Raw genomic sequence first — 14,986 nt, 5'->3', positions numbered from 1 at the left:
TGCACAAAACTCCGCACACAGTGCGTGCTCGAGCCGTATTTGTGGGGAAGTATGAGGAAACCAAGCCAGGCTGAAGATGTTGTTTAAAGCTGCTCGTTACTGAGCACTCATCAGACACCTGTTCCGGCACTGAGTACCTCACACAGGCTTTTCTAATCCCATCTGTTTAGATTACTCCCTCCTTCTGAGGTTTTCCTTCCACACTGAACTTCACCGGCTGAAACACCCCGGGCTCTGTCCACCCCTTTGCTCCTTTAGGAATCACGTGATTGGGTAGTCAGAAGGTCAGAAGGACAAACTGGGCATGTGCGTCTGATCCTCTTCCCAGCAGCCACCTCTTCCTTTTGGGAGCTAACTGCGGATTCTCCCATCCTTGAGTTTACCTGGGGCCTTGTGGGTCCAGGCTGCTGGGGGCCAGGTGGCAGGAGATGCTCTGACCTGTAGATACAGGCAACAAAGTTGTGATCTGGACTTTATCAGTAATAATGGTGATTTGGAGGCTTCATATAAGATTCTTATTTTATTGAACAAATCATTTAGGCACAGGTGGAAAAAGGCAGTACTATTTTTTGACATCTATTCAACCTTATCATAATCCCTGCACCGATTTGTGATATAGATACAAACACTATCCTTTTTTAAAATTTTATTTATTTACTTTAGTACGGAGGGGTTAAGTGACTTGCCTAAAGTCACATAGGTGAGCTAAGAATGGCGCCTACCTCTGTTGTATCCCTCCCTGGAAAGTCTGAGCAGCCCCCATACCCTGTAATGCATCTTTAGTCTTAAGAGAACAGAGAGGACCCTTGGAGTCCTCTCCTCCAGGGACCCTGGCCTACACCCACCAGACGCGCTTCCCCAGGAAGGCCTTGACAATCCTCACTTCCGGGGCTGCACCCACGGGCTGAGCCTTCCTGCAGCTTTCCGCTCGCTCTCGGGAGCTTTGCCCCTGTTCATACTCTCTTCTCTCCATCACTTGCCAAAAACATCCCATGCCCTGTAGGACATGGAACTGAAAGGTATTCTTCCATGAGCATGTTCAAGTTCATCCTGGTTGGCTTTTATTATTTTTCATTTATTTCTGGATGCTCTCATGATGACATGGGTTTCAGACCCCATTCATTTTTCAGATGACCGGATGACACTACTGTGTAGCTCCATGAGCAGGGACGGATGTGCCCAGTTTCTTTCCTATGCCATCTCTCCTCTCAGTGCATCAGCAACTCTTTGCTCATGTCCCCATTCCGCTGGGTGTCTACAGAGGCAAGGAATTGAAAGTCTGGAAGGGGCTCTGCCTCCTCCTTATGTTCCCCCTCCCTCTTCTTCCTCCTCATTCTACTTCTTTCCCAAATAATAACCTAGTTATAGTGCCTGGCTGTAAACACCGAGGACTTGGAACTGAAGGGCACCGTACTTCTCTAATATTATAGATGAGGAACTAAGGCACAGAGAGGTTAAGGAACTTGCCTGAGGTCACACAGCAAACAAGGAGCTGAGCCAAACTAATGCTCAGTCTCCTGACTCTCAGTAGAGTGCTCAGCCCAGAATGCCATTTGGTTAAACTGGCCCACTGGATTTATAGTCTTGACTTAAGAAGCTTCACATAATTGAGGGAAGCAAATACATCCCATGCCCCATCCTATAGAAAGCCAAGCTCTTTTTAATCTGTTCTGTCAGAATCTGCTTTCTGCTGACTTTTCTTACAATTGTGCAAAATTGGTTCCTGCTCTGGGGCCTTGACATTGACTGTCCCTCATACGAACTAACCACCCTTCCCAGGTTTCTGCATAGCTCTCTCAGATAGTCCAGGTCTTGCTCAGTTTAACTCACCTGAGAACCTTAAAATGCCCTTGAGGCTGCCCAGTCCTGCCCATTCCTTAAAGATGGTTTAGTATCCATGCTCTGTTACATATTATTTTTATTATAATTATTATGATCAATGGCTAGCAATAGTATTAGGTGCTAGGCACTGTTTTAAGTACATTATTTGTATAGATTAATTCTCCTAATAGGACCTACTAGGTAAGTGCTATTACTAAATCCATTTTCAGGTGTAGAAACTGAGGCATAAAATTATTAATTTGCACAAGTCTACATAGCTAACACGTGGTGGTAAAGAGATTTTAACTAGGCATCCAGCTGTAGAACCCTGTATGCTAAGTATTTTAAGTTATGAATATATTTCTCTTAGTAAAGCTTTAGTTGTATCCTTCTCTAACATTCCCACTTCATTCCCCCAAGTGGCCAGTCAGCCATGTTTGAACTCTCCCTGTGTTGGGGATCTGTGCCCCTCCCCCCACCCAGGAGCCTGCCCCATTGCTGGACTGCTCTGGCAGCCAGGAAGTTCTTCTCATGAACTGGATTCTGCCTTCCTGTCACGTCTTGGTCCCTTCACAATTTTCAGATCAGTTTCTAGAAACACCAAAACAGAAACCCTCTTTCTGAATGCCTTTTCTGATATCTTCACAAATAAGTGTGCCACAAATTCTGAAATGCCAGTTCAGAAAGAAATATTTTAATCCTGAGTCTTCTTGTTTCTGGCCCTCACTTTATGAGGGAGTCTTAAAAATCTTAGGCTCTGTTTTCTGTCTCTGTTTCCCCAACTTCATCAGAGGTTCTAGAAACAAGATTACAAATAGCGATATTCTGCATGAGACACAGTAAGAGAGAAAGTGAGAGAGAGAAGAGTGTGGTGTTTATATATAGGAAGGTGCCTTCGGAAAACTGAGCTCTTTGGAGAGACCGCTACCATCAGCGGAGAATTGCTTGTGCTGTGTCAGTGGACAGAGCTTTGGAGTCAGAAGTAGATGTCATAGCAAGGACTGTCCAGGTTGCCCATCAGAGGTGGACATTCATTTTGTTTGTATGTGCATGTCTCCCCCAACCAGGAGGTAAGCTCCACATAACCAGAATTTCCCCCCTATCTTTTTTTTATATTTTATTAATTTTAATGGGGTGACATTAATAAATCAGGGTACATATGTTCAGAGAAACATCTCCAGGTTATTTTGACATTTGATTATGCTGCATTCCCATCACCCAAAGTCCAATTGTCCTCTGTCACCGTCTAACTGGTTTTCTTTGTGTCCCTCCCCTCCCCCAACCTCCTCCCTCTCCTCACCCCCTTACCCCCATAACCACCACACCCTTGTCCATGTCTCTGAGTCTCATTTTTATGTCCCACCTATATATGGGATCATATAGTTCTTAGTTTTTTCTGATTTACTTATTTCGCCCAGTATAATGTTGTCAAGGTCCATCCATGTTGTTGTAAATGATCCGATGTCATCATTTCTTATGGCTGAGTAGTATTCCATAGTATATATGTACCAAAGCTTTTTAATCCACTCGTCCACTGACGGACACTTGGGCTGTTTCCAGATCTTCGCCATTGTGAACAATGCTGCCATAAACATGGGGGTGCATTTCTTCTTTTGAAACAGTGCTATGGTGTTCTTGGGGTATATTCCTAAAAGTGGGATAGCTGGGTCAAAAGGCAGTTTGATTTTTAATTTTTTGAGGAATCTCCATACTGTTTTCCACAGTGGTTGCACTAGTCTGCATTCCCACCAGCAGTGCAGGAGGGTTCCCTTTTCTCCACATCCTCACCAGCACTTATTCTGTGTTGTTTTGTTGATGGGCGCCATTCTGACTGGTGTGAGGTGATATCTCATTGTGGTTTTAATTTGCATTTCTCTAATTATTAGTGATGTTGAGCATTTTTTCATATGCCTATTGGCCAACTGTATGTCCTCTTTGGAGAAGTGTCTATTCATTTCTTTCGCCCATTTTTTGATTGGATTGTTTGTCTTCCTGGTATTGAGTTTTACAAGTTCTTTATAAATTTTGGTTATTAACCCCTTATTAGACGTATTGTCAAATATGTTCTCCCATTGTGTAGTTTGTCTTTTTATTCTGTTCTTATTGTCTTTAGCTGCGCAAAAGCTTTTTAGTTTGATATAGTCCCATTTGTTTATCCTTTTATTTCACTTGCCTGTGGAGATAAATCAGCAAATATATTGCTGCAAGAGATGTCGGAGAGCTTACTGCCTATGTTTTCTTCTAAGATGCTTATGGTTTTACAGCTTACATGAAGTCTTTTATCCATTTTGAGTTTTTTGTGAATGGTGTAAGTTGGTGGTCTAGTTTCATTTTTTTGCAGGTAGCTGTTCAATTTTCCCAACACCATTTGTTGAAGAGGCTGTCTTTACTCCAATGTATGCTCTTACCTCCTTTGTCCAATATCAGTTGTCCATAAAGGTGTGGGTTTATTTCTGGGTTCTCTGTTCTGTTCCATTGATCTATATGCCTGTTTTCATGCCAGTACCAGGCTGTTTTGAGTACAATGGCCTTGTAGTATAACTTGATATCCAGAAGTGTGATACCTCCTACTTTATTCTTCCTTTTCAAGATTGCTGAGGCTATTCGTGTTCTCTTTTGGTTCCATATAAATTTTTGGAATATGTGTTCTGTGTCTTTGAAGTATGTCATTGGTATTTTAATTGGTATTGCATTGAATTTATAAATTGCTTTGGGTAATATAGACATTTTAATGATGTTTATTCTTCCTAACCATGAGCACGGTATATGCTTTCACTTGTCTGTATCTTCCTTGATTTCTTTTTATCAATGTTTTATAATTTTCCGAGTACAAGTCTTTAGTCTCCCTGGTTAAATTTATTCCTAGGTACTTTATTTTTTTGCTTGCAATGGTGAAGAGGATTGCTTCCTTAATTTCTCTTTCTGACAGTTCATTGTTAGTGTATAAAAATGCCTCTGATTTCTGAGTATTAATTTTATATTCTGCCACCTTGCTGAATTCAATTATCAGGTCCAGTAGTTTTTTGACTGAGACTTTAGGGTTTTCTATATACAATATCATATCATCTGTAAATAATGATAGTTTTACTTCTTCTTTTCCAATTTGGATACCTTTTATTTCTTTTTCTTGTCTGATTGCTGTGGCTAGGACTTCCAGAACTATGTTGATTTAGAGTGGTGAAAGGGGGCACCCCTACCTTGTTCCTGATCTTAAGGGGATTGCTTTTAATTTTTGCCCATTGAGTATGAGGTTGGCTGTGGGTTTGTCATAGATGGCCTTTATCATGTTGAGGTATGTTCCCTGTATTCCCACTTTGCTGAGAGTTTTGATCATGAATGGGTGCTGGTCCCCCCTGTCTTGTTCACTGCTGCCTCCTAGGTGCCTAGAACAGTGCCTGGCATTTAACTTAGTAAGCACTCAAATCTCTGTTGAACGATTAGATGAATTCATGCAGATCAGCTTTGTTATTTATTGTGCTCCTTCCTCCACACTTTTGTCAACAAGTCATCATTGTTATTTGTCTTCCCTTTGATGCATGTTGGAGAACCCACTTCCACCCACCATTCCCTCTAGAGTCTTATCTTAGCTGCACCATCAGGCTTTGTAGCTGCCTTCACAGCGGGAAGTACTATCTACAGAGAAAGAATGCAAACATAGAATTAAAGAGTGTTGAGCTTCCTCGGTTCCATCCTCAAAAAATGTAATTTTCTGGTCTATAATATTCCCAAGTTACTAACTTCTTTGGCTAAAGACAAACTTGTATTAGTTTCTTCTGGCTGCTGTGACAAATCGCCATAAACTTGGTGGCTTAAGACAACAGAAATTTATTTTCTCACAGTACTTTAAGCCAGAACTCCAAAATCAGCGTGTCAGCAGCATCACACTCCCTCCAAAAATTCTAGGGGAGAATGCAGTTTCTGGTGGCTGCCAGCATCCCTTAGCTTGCAGTCACATTACTCTATCACTGCTCTCTCTGCTCTGTCTTCATGTCATCCTTTCCTCTGTGTGAGCAATCAAATCTCCCTCTGCCTCATTCTTGTAAGGATACACATGGCTACATGCTGGGCTCCCCCAGACAATCCAAATCTCCCCATCTCAAGCTCCTTAGCTTAATCACATCCCAAAGGTTCTTTTCCTTTATGAAGGAACATTCACAGGTTCTAGAGATTAGGACCTGATATCTTTGGAGGCCACTATTCAGCCTACAACAACACCAAAGGCCACCTGTTAAATATTTGTTCATTCAACAAACATTTTCTGAATACATACTCTATAATTTCAATAATAACCCAATCTACTCAACACTTGCTTTGCATTAGACCTTGTGCCAAATGCTCTAATACATTATCTCATCTAGTCCTTACAATAAGCCTAGGATGTACGTCTGATTATCCTCATTTTACAGATTGAGAAGACTGAGGCTCAGAGTTCAGATGGTTTGTGTAGAGTCTTACAACTAATAAATAGCTAAACTGAAATTTGAACCCAGGTCTGTCACACTCTCCTGTTCATCAGTCATAACCTTGTCCAAGTCGTCTGAGAACAGGAAGGAGAGAGGCTGCATTGGGCAGTGGGAACAGCTGCATTCTGTCCTGATTGCTCTGCTTACAGACTGTGTGTCCTTGGGTAACCTACTTGACCATTCCAACCTCAATTTCCCCATCTGTTTGTTACATGAAAGGATGGGACCAGATGAATTCACAGCCCCCTCTAATTTTATACACTCTACATCTGGAACGAAGGGCTAAAATAAAAAGTCCATTATCCTCACACTTTTGTCAGGGACAGGGATTCACATCAGGCACTCAGACTCACCCAGAGATGAAAACAGTGGAGACAGTGGACCAACAGCCCCAGATTAGAACTACATCATGAGTCAGCCATCACATGGCCCAAGAGACAGGGATGATGAGGGGGTTGGAGATGACTCTGCAGACATTCATCTGAGTCTAGCCTGGGTTCTGAGGACACAGGAACCCTTAACGTTTTGCTGAGCTTCCCAGGGGAATTTCATGAGATGCGCCAGGACAGGAAGGAGACCCAGACTCAGCCTGAGTCTTCACTGATTGGAGGGCATGGACCAGCGGTTGTTCCTCAAGGAGAACCATGGACCTCTTTGACAATTCGATTAAATTTTAGAATGCTATCCCCAGAAAAATGCTCACAAGTGATCACAGAGGTGGAACACTATAAAGCCCGCTCAAGGTCACCAGGTTAACAATCCCTGGTGGACTGTTCCAGGAAGAAATCAACCTTAAGGGTTGAAGAAAGGGTCAAGGTCATTCAGCAGTCACTTTACTTTCAAATCCCCTCATGTGATTCAAAAGTTGATGTCTTTGGAAGGAGGGAGGGAGAGGGAAATGGGGGGTGACATTTAAAATATAACTGCATACAATTCTCAACCAGCTACTTTATTTTCTTTACATTTGCCTTGCTATTTGGAGAATCTAACCATATTTCCATTTCCTTGGTGACCTGGAAGTTTATCGTAAAACACAGATCTAGAAAAAATATTGGTCTGCAAATCTCAAGAAATGGCTGCTGTCTCCCATGCGGGTTTTCCCTGCCCTTCAGTAAGCCCTGGGTTGTCCCTCCCATCTGTTTGGCAACCACATCTCTTGACCCACACACACTGGGATGGACAATCCAGAATCAGAGCTGGCCAGAACGTTAGAAGTCCTTGGGCAGGGTACCCCACCCCGTACTGCAACACCAACTTTTAGATATCACAGCACTCAGCTCTGAGAAATTTGTTATTTTTCTGTTAGTTCCTTGGAAATACTATTGCTCTCTAAAAGCCTTATAAAGCTACATACCCCCTTGTAAAAAATGCACAGAAACAAACACTTGCATCCAATTTTAAGGGGCTCACAACTTCCCTAAAGCTTACCCATGAATGCTGTAGAGTGGCACCATCTAAGATGGTGGTCACAAGCCACATGTGGCTCCCAAGCCCCTGAAACGTGGCTGGTTAGAACTGAGACATGCTGTAAATGTAAAATACAAGCTGGAGTTCAAAGAGTTACTATGAACAAAAGAATGTAAATATCTCGTTAATAATTTTTATATGATTACAAGTTGGAATGGTAATATTTGGATATCTTGAGTTAAATAAAATACTTTATTAAAATTAAATTTTCCTGTTTCACAAGCCTGAGGAGACCCTGGATTTCCAAATTAAACATATTTGCTTTAGCTCCTGTCCCATCGTAATCCCCATTGCCCTATTCCCTGACGTCTTTCAGGTGGCTGTGTCAGGAGCCTCTCCCCTCCCCTCCCCAGCAGGTGGCTGTGTCAGGAGCCTCTCCCCTCCCCTCCCCAGCAGGTGGCTGTGTCAGGAGCCTCTCCCCTCCCCCTCCCCAGCAGGTGGCTGTATCAGGAGCCTCTCCCCTCCCCTCCCCAGCAGGTGGCTGTATCAGGAGCCTCTCCCCTTCCCTCCCCAGCAGGTGGCTGTATCAGGAGCCTCTCCCCTCCCCCTCCCCAGCAGGTGGCTGTATCAGGAGCCTCTCCTCTCCCCCTCCCCAGCAGGTGGCTGTGTCAGGAGCCTCTCCCCTCCCCTCCCCAGCAGGTGGCTGTGTCAGGAGCCTCTCCCCTCCCCCTCCCCAGCAGGTGGCTGTGTCAGGAGCCTCTCCCCTGCCCCTCCCCAGCAGCTAATCCAGGGCTGGAAGGGAGCTCGGACCACAGAGGGACCTTCTTTTTTTTTACAGAGACAGAGAGTGAGTCAGAGAGAGGGATAGACAGGGACAGACAGACAGGAATGGAGAGAGATGAGAAGCATCAATCATTAGTTTTTCATTGCGCGTTGCAACACCTTAGTTGTTCATTGATTGCTTTCTCATACGTGCCTTGACCGCAGGCCTTCAGCAGACCGAGTAACCCCTTGCTGGAGCCAGCGACCTTGGGTTCAAGCTGGTGGGCTTTTTTTTTTGCTCAAACCAGATGAGCCCACACTCAAGCTGGCGACCTCAGGGTCTCGAACCTGGGTCCTCTGCATCCCAGTCCGACGCTCTATCCACTGCGCCACCGCCTGGTCAGGCGGGACCTTCTTAAGAAAGAAGGCCTTTGGTCCAGCTCTAGGAAGATGTTGCAGCCCCTTGGCAGAGACAGAACACTGAGCCTTCAGGTGTAGCCAGGGACCTCTCAGCCTGAGAAAAGCCCCCAGGTGAGTTTTTGCATTTCCTGCCCATCCACCAGCCTCAGATTGAAATCCTCAGGCCCAGGTTCTGGGGTCTTCAGCTCCTAACGTCCTGGACCCAGCTGGAAATACATAGAGCTCCCACGTCCCCAAGGATACATGAAGACCATCGGTAGTTTCCATCACAGTCCCTGGAGGTATTCTGCTAAAAGGATCCAAAATGCCATCCAGTCGAATCCCTCATCTTATAGATGGAAAAGCTGAGTTGAGACAGGTCACATGACTTGCCTAGTCAACCCAGCTGCTTAGTAACATTACCAGCATCTAGCACAGGGCCTGGCTCAGTAAACATATAAACATAAATGAGCAAATAACTGACCTAAGGAAGGAATGCAGATTTCTACCTGCACAGGCTAGTGCCCGTCTTCCTACCCCGACCTACATCCTAGCCTCACCCCTCTTCAGAAACCAGGGAATTCCTTTACCCTGTTGGTGACCCAGGGCAAAGACACAGGAGAAAAACATAAGAAATGGAATAGGATTTGAAAGGAGAGATCTGACTTGAGAGTGACCCTTCGTTTTCATCCTCCCTCCGTCCTCAGTGGGGGTTTTAAGGTCCTGGCAGATCGGAGGTTCTCACTTCTGGAGACCCCATCCCACTGCTTATCAAACATATTCAAAGACTGCCACAGCCTACCTTCAATAGACTTTATACCTAACTATCTAGGAGTTGATTTGCAATTACAATTTGCTATTGATATAATGTTATGATTTATAATTAAATGTTTAATTAAAACATTATTAACTTTAGTATTTGGTTAATAATAGTTTTGTTGTTGTTAAGTCTCACACACTTCCATGGAACTCTGCAGCACTCTCAACCCAGAGGCAGGGCAGATGTTCAGCTGGTGCGCTCAGTGTATCTAACCTCTAGCACCGATCCTAACCGCCCAAAGCCCATGCCCTCCAGATGTTAAGTCTTTGAACATTACCCTTACCCAAAGGATAAAATGGCCCAGTCTCTCATGGGCTGACTTAACCACTCTCAGTAAGCAACAGCCTTAATTAACAGTCTCTGCTTCTTCTTTGGCAGAAGGAAGGAACAAACGGTGGAGGGTCCAAAAATCAGAGGTCCACTTGGGCCCTCATCCTCACTGTAGATGACTCACATGCCAAGAGCACAATCCCACCACATTGACCACACAAACATTGACATTGTTCACTAAAAACTATACACAATGGACACACATAGAGCACTTTAGAGTTTCCAATTTTGTGTACATGTTTTTGCTACAGGGGGATGGAGAACATGATATTGCAACTGCTGTCTCTGCCTTTCTCACCACCCAGAAACTTGAGTCATGATGCAAACATCTGGGCCGCTCATCAGCCACCGGGAAGATCTCATAATCCCTCCCTCACATAGGTGCACACATCTAGTTCATCTGAGGCAGGGGCCCATGGAGACCCATCCCCATCAGAAGAGCTCACTGCTGAGTGTGTCTAGCTGGTATCATAAAGTCCTCTGGGGTAAAGGGTGGAGCATAGGCTTTGGAGTCAAACACTCCAAAGTTTGAAGCTTGGCTCTCTTGCTTGCTCACTGTGAGACTTGGGAAAGGTTACCAAATATCCCTTCCATTTCCCGCCTCCTACCTCAAAGGGTTGGTGTAAGGCAGGGGTCCCCAAACTACGGCCCGCGGGCCACATGCGGCCCCCTGAGGCCATTTATCCGGCCCCCGCTGCACTTCCGGAAGGGGTACCTCTTTCATTGGTGGTCAGTGAGAGACGCAAATCATGGCATCGCTCACATACAGTACTACTTCCAGTGACGTGGGATGCACGTCTCACGGCTCTGGAAGCACATCACATCACTTGTTACATCTAGCAGTGACAAATATGGAACCGTACACTGACCATCTCATTAGCCAAAAGCAGGCCCGTAGTTCCCATTGAAATACTGGTCAGTTTGTTGATTTAAATTTACTTGTTCTTTACTTTAAATATTGTATTTGTTCCTGTTTTGTTTTGTTTTTTACTTTAAAATAAGATATGTGCAGTGTGCATAGGGATTTGTTCATAGTTTTTTTTATAGTCTGGCCCTCCAATGGTCTGAGGGACAGTGAACTGGCCCCCTGTGTAAAAAGTTTGGGGACCCCTGGTGTAAGGATTAGGTGGGTGTTGCCTGTAAAACACCAGTCTTATGCAGCCAATCAAATCACCTGCTTTCCCATTCCATGTCACATGCTCCCTTGAACACTCCCAGTCCTGCCCGGGAGGAAAGTTATACAGCTAGAGGGTAAAGATCCTGGAGTCAGGGAGCCTGGAGTTGAATCCAGGCTCTGCCACTTACTGTGTAACTATGGGCCAGTTAATTCATCGCTCTGGGCCTCCTCCTCTGTCAAGAAGAAATGAAAATACTACATAATCCTAAGGGTTGTTGGGAAGGTGAAATGAATTACTAGATGAAAGTGTTTGGAACAGTGCCCGGCACAGAGGTAACCCTCATTACCCCAGACTGTGGTGACTATTATAATGGGTGCTCAATAAATGCTAACTGAATTCAAGTTTATTCACAGTGTCCTGGAGAAGAGATGGGACCTCCTCTCCACTCAGATTCCCAGAGCATTTTCATTTGTCAACATCCACCCTTCCCTAGTAGGAAACCCACGGGAGGGTGGGGGCCAGAACCCTGCTTGCGTTGTCCTGAGCTGGACACTTTGAAGTGCTTTTCTGATTTTTATGTCGTTTCTCCAGTACCCCTGAAAAGAACTCTCCGGGTGGTGTGGCAGATAAGGAAACAGCATAGAAACTAGAAGCAGTCCTCTTTATCTTTCCTAATTTTTTTCTACTAAGCTCTCATTTCCCTTGTACTAAAAAAGAAGCCCCCACACAAGATGACAGAAAAGCTAGGAGGGGCTATGGAGAGGAATATGACCTGCTAAGGCCTCACAGCCTTATAGTGATGGTCAGTGCCCTCCCCAAGGCACCATGGTCTGGAAGAGCATCGCTGTTCAGAGTGTGGCCCATACCCCAGCAGCACAGGCATCATTAGATGTTCACTAGAAATGCAAAAATCCCAGACCCCACCCAAGATCTACTGAATCAGATCCTGCATTTTAACAATATTGCCTCGTGATTCATTTCCATTTTCAAGTTTGGAGAAGCACTGCTCTAATAGATATATGGGGGGGGGGGGGGTGAGGGCTGGAGAACTGGGCTTGCATCCTGGTTCAGCCGCCCTTAGCTGCATCACTTTGGAAAATTTCCCATATCTGAGACTCAGTATCCTCACCTAAACAACTAAGAACAATCATAATGACCCTCTCCAACTTGTTTGAGGATTATTGGAGCATGTATGTGGAAGTGTTTTATAATGTAATAAGTACTAGATAAATATACACTATACAACTTCATTTCTTTCTACTGTATGCATTTTTTAAAGTAGCCCCAGTGGTCTACGGGCCAAGAGGACTCCAGCCTATTCCTTTCCTTTCTTTTGTGACAAAGACAGAGAGAAGGACAAATAAGGAGACAGGAAGGGAGAGAGATGAGAAGCATCAATTCTTCATTGCAGCTCCTTAGTTGTTCATTGATTGCGTTCTCATATGTGCCTTGATGGCAGGGGGGGGGGACACTACAGCAGAGCAAGTGACCTCTTGCTCAAGCCAGTAACCTTGGGCTCAACCCAGCGACCATGGGGTCATGTCTATGATCCCACGCTAAAGCTGGCGAGCCCACGCTCAAGCTGGTGAGCTCGCACTCAAGCTGGATGAGCCCATGCTTAAGCAGGCCACCTCAGGGTTTCAAACATGGGTCTTCTGTATCCCAGTCTGACGCTCTATCCACTGCACCACTGCCTGGTCAGGCCAGCCTGTTCCGTTTTTGATGTGAGGGTAAAACATACTCACATTGGAATGATGGCAGCTATACCCAGAACCCCTTGTGCTTGGACAGGATCCTTGTCACTGTTTCCCATGGCTTCCATGTGGACTTACTAACACCAGGCAGCCTCAGTGTGAGGGGAGGCCAAGCTGTCCACACGACTCCTGGGAGATCTGACAGATTAACACTTATTAAGCCATAAAGAGGGACTCCCTGGAGTATTGCAAAGAATATGAGCTTCGGAGACTAAAAGATAGGGCTTTAATTCCTGGCTCTGCCACTTCATAGTTCTGACCTTGAACAAGTCAGCTTATTTTTCTGAGCCTCAATTTCTTCATTGATAGAGTGAAGATAAAAATACAGACTTTCCAGACTGTTGTGAGATGATATATGTAGAACATCTAATACAGCACCTGGCACATAGGTGTTCAGTAAGTGATGTTATAGCAGTAGTTACTATTATAACCAATAAGGATTATGGTGCCCATTACCCTTGTCTGGTTTCTCAATGACCATGAAGAGCTTGTTTTAGGTGAATCTTTTGGGCATAGAATAGCTTAGGAGAAAAATTCAGTCACTGACTCCTTGTGCAAGCATTTACTAAGCTGTAGTTATATGCAAGGAAGCTCTGTGTAGCAGAAAGAACATAAACTCTGCTGTCAGACGAGCTAGGTTTGAATCTCCCAGGCTCCTCCCTGCTCAAGGAGAATATGTCAGTTTTCTAGAATATGTCAATTTTCGGATAGGGAGAGATAGAAGATTACCCCAGACCAGGGCCAATTCTGATCTGGGTGTCACAAAATCAGTGAGGACTGTTGCTTTGCTGAGGGCAAAAGGGATGACAGAAGAGGGCGCAACAGAGAACCCACTTCACAGGGAGTCGGGGACAATGTGACCTCCAGGACAGAGCCCAGAGAGAAGTCCCCATATCAACCAGAGTTTCGCTTGATTTTCTGTTCTTTGACTAGTTTGGGACATACTGGAAGTTAGTATAATGCATTAGAGCAGCAATTCTCGAACTTATATGTGCATCCATGTCACCGACAGAGCTTGTTAAATACACAGATTATGGGCTACAGCCTCAGGGACTCTAATTCAGTATGTCTTGGAGTCACACATTTAACACATGTTTCTGATACAGATGAAAGAAAATCGGCCCCAGGGATAGCAACCCACTTTTTCGGACTCCAAGTTCTGCATTTTTCTATCACACTAAGGTCTGAAGGAAAGAAGGAAGGAAGGAAGGAAGGAAGGAAGGAAGGAAGGAAGGAAGGAAGGAAGGAAGGAAGGAAGGAAGGAAGGAAGGAAGGAAGGAAGGAAGGAAGGAAGGTGACAAGGAAGGAAGGACAAATAAAATGAATAACAGTTTCCCCCACAGAGGTCCACAGGCTGTAGATAAATAATAGATACTACGGTTTCCTGACCATGGTTCCAGGGAAGGGTCAATGAGCCCTGGATGCTGGCCAGACGACTCTGGGACACTGAACAAAGCCACCTGGTGTAGGAGGAAGAGTATGAGCCACGGCGTTAGAATACATGTGTTCAAGTCTGAGCACTGGAATCCCTTCACTGTATGACCACACGGAGTTCTCACCTTCACTGAACCTTGATTTTCTCATGTGTAAAAAGAGGATAAAAGTGGCCATCCCACAAGATTGTTAGCTACTAACATATAATATATGCTAGCTAATTTTTCCAGAGAAGCACACAACTGCCAGTCTCCACTCCCTTTCCCCACCTGATCTGAAGCAGCTGGGGGCGGGACCAATCACCTCTCACATTTACCTACACGGTCTCAGGCCCGCAGTTTGAGTCTGAGGGTGTGCTGCCTCCTGTGAGGGGGTGGGGCTCTGATTCCTAATTGACAGATGACTGAGGCAGTCGGAATGCAGGGATGGGAAGCCTCTTATTCAAGGTCACCAGGCAGCAGCTGAGGAACTACAGATCTCAAGGCTCCCAATCCAGCAACCTCTCAACTGCTCCCCACTGCCTCCTCCCGAAAGGGGAGCTCCCCTATTGAACCCTAAGATCGCCTCTGACACAGCTTGGGTCACAGCTAAAATGAAATCGGTCCCTTACATTTCTTACTAGATTATAACTGAAAGCATTTGAATTGTCAATTTCTGCACGTCTACATCTTGCTGCTT

Source organism: Saccopteryx leptura, chromosome 6 (genome assembly GCF_036850995.1).
Source record: "Saccopteryx leptura isolate mSacLep1 chromosome 6, mSacLep1_pri_phased_curated, whole genome shotgun sequence".
NCBI classification, from domain to species: domain Eukaryota; kingdom Metazoa; phylum Chordata; class Mammalia; order Chiroptera; family Emballonuridae; genus Saccopteryx; species Saccopteryx leptura.
Note: the sequence above shows the minus strand (reverse complement) of the source record.